Source organism: Amblyomma maculatum, chromosome 1, assembly GCF_055883805.1.
Source record: "Amblyomma maculatum isolate TAMU_Amacu chromosome 1, ASM5588380v1, whole genome shotgun sequence".
Taxonomy (NCBI): Eukaryota; Metazoa; Arthropoda; class Arachnida; order Ixodida; family Ixodidae; genus Amblyomma; species Amblyomma maculatum.
In genome coordinates, this window is record NC_139344.1 from 403638922 (window position 1) to 403641826 (window position 2905).

Sequence of the window (2905 nt, forward strand, 5' to 3'; positions counted from 1 at the left end):
CGCTAGGCATCTTCCAGAGGGAGCGAAATTGTTGCTGCGTACAGCGACTTCTTCGAGTGAACACCACTCCAAGGAGGCATCTGGCGTGATCTATGGTCGGGGGGCCGAGTTCTGAGCCTTAAAAGGTTTTCGACTTAAAATCTCTCGTAGGCTATATTTGTCCGCGACGTGTCAGCAAGATCCCGCTAAAGACAGACATGGGGCCTTTCCTTTCCTGTTAACCAACAATAGAACGCCGATGAGCTTTGATCGACCTGGGACACAGGATGTACCGTGACAACAGCAGCGCTCAGCCTTTAGCATCTCTTCACTGCAGATTTTGCGGTCCACTCGGAATATTTAGGGAGAAATCCTTTCTAGGTTCGTGGAACGAAATCCTGTGTTCGAGATCTGTGCGCGACATCTCTCACACTCCGTACCGTCCAACCAGTCACACTTGCCGTACAAAGGCACAGGTACAGACGTTAAGGCTACGAGCCTCATGTCGCTGCTGTACCATCCGAAATAATGTTTTGTACTGGGCCTTCTTTTGAAGTGCCACGATTGGTGTGATGCAGAGAATCAAGTGATTGTTCTCATCGCCTCTCGATTGCCAGCTTGCGGATATTATTCCTGACTAGATCCTAGCAGCTCCTTTCTGCGCAACTACATTAAACAGCTTCTCAACTGTTTCGTCGTCCTCACAGACCACTTCGGCTCAGCGAAGGTGACTGCCGCCGCCTTCTGTCTGATGTCAGCTGTGCTGTTGTGTAAACTACCCTGCTCCCTAACCAACCACTATGAAGCTGAAGCGCCTTCCTCTTAGGGCCATCGAAAGACCGGTACGTGTGATTTTAGGAAGGGGAGCAAGTTCGACGTCGCTACGTGCGACAGTAGTTTCACTAGGCGCCACTCATTCGGTAACGTAATGTGGTGGAGCCCAAGACCTTAATAGTGCGTTATTCTTCTCAGTGCATTCTTTTTCGTCAGCCTCCTCGTTTCACGTCCTTGGAGGAGTACCGGAAATATACAACTGTCATATATTTCTTTTTGAGCGACCCCTCACTTTGTGGCGCAGTAGTTTGGGCGCCCGATTACAGTGCCCGAGGATGCGTTATCGAATCCCAGCCCCGATTGCCGCTTTTCGGTGAAGACGAAAGGCAAGGCGCTAGTGTGCTGTGCGATTCCAGTGCAAGTTAAATAACCAAAGTGGTCGAACTTTACAAGGGTGGAAGAACGGGCTAGTTGGTAAATTATCTCGGAAAGCAAAATAGCGCACTTCAAAACACAAACACAGGAAGGGAACAACACAGCGCTGTGTTGTCGTTCCCTTCCTGCGTCTGTGTTTTGAAGTGTGTTATCGTTCCCTTCCTGTGTCTGTGTTTTCAAGTGCGCTATTTTGCTTTCCAAGTCGAACTTTACGGCGTCTCTCGTAGCCTGAGCCGCTTTAGAAATTTAAACCTCACAACTCAACCGTAGCTATCGTTTGTGTGACACCGGTAAGCTCGAGGTTTGTACAATTTATACGTTCACCCGACGTGTATATCACGAAACAACGATTCGTTTCGTACCAACCGCACATTTCTACGACCACTGGTTCACCGGCATGGCTTCCAAAGATTGCACCCCTTAACGATTTCGAGAACGAAAGGTCCTCTGCGCGTATCCCTCGCTCATGTTAGGATTGAGCTCGAACAACAGTTCTGTGCAGCACATGGTGTTGATTTGGTTGACTTCATTCAGAACCTTGTACCTCAAACGGGTGGATCATAATTTGCCAGTACGCGGCTACCCTCACACACACCCATTCCCAGGTGGAGTATGTAAAGCCGGTAGGTAGTATCGCTGTTGTAGGCCGTCATTGCACCCGCCACCGCTTTGGTGGTGGACGACGGCTGTTGTTGCGGCGCTCGTCTTTCTCTCCCTCTGCTATTTCCTTTCTTCTCTATTTTTCTCTACTGTCCGCACGAGGAAGCGGTGGCGGCTCAGCTACAGAGCCAGTAGCAGGCCCGTGCATTTTCTTTTCCTTGTTTCTACAGCCACAACAACAACAGTTCCTGGTTAGGGAAACTCCAGTTCTACCCTGATGGGGCTGGGGCTAGCCAGCCACCGATTTGTTTCTATTGTAGGCCGTCATTGCACCCGCCACTGATTCGGGGGTGGACGACGGCTGTTGTTGTGGTGCGTCTTTTTCTCTCCCTCTTCTTTTTTCCTTTCTTCTCTGTTTTCCTTCTGTCCGCACGAGGCAGCGGATGTGGCTCAGCTACAGAGCTAGTAGCAGGCCTGTGCATTTTCTTTTCCTTCTTCCTACAGCCACAACAACAACATTTATTTGTTGTTTTCAACAGCTGCCAGCATCCGACCTTGTCACTGTCAATACATCGCAAAACGCGCCTTTATAATTTCCTTTGTAGCGCGAGATGCTCTGAAAATAGTCTGGAATGACCGCAGGGGAGCACAATTCTGTTTGCGTATTATTCCGGGCTTTCCCGGTATCCCTTGGATGATTTATCTGGTGTTACGCAAGATCAATCAATTGCTTCTTTACTATTTCCTCTTCTAAATAAAACCTATTGCTTTGTAGCAAGTCTCTGCCAAGCGAAAGAGGGTAGCAGTTTTGTCAAGCTGTATGTGACGTTTTCTGCGCCTCCGCTGACTATATCTTTACAAGGCAGAAAAAATAGATTGCATATCTGCGAGTATTTCAAATAAAGCAATGCCGAATGCAAATGGCATTCGCAGGTAGATCACCGCCAAGTACGCTTGCTGCTATCACAGTCGTCGATTGCTTAGGGATTTTGTGGGCGCAAGTCAGCCCATTAGCGACTTTATTCCTTTGAATTTTAGGCCTCCTCTTTTGTCGCCAACGGCTTTGTCACCACTACGTGACATTTGGCGGAGGTGCTAAGTCCAGGCTGCCCGAAGT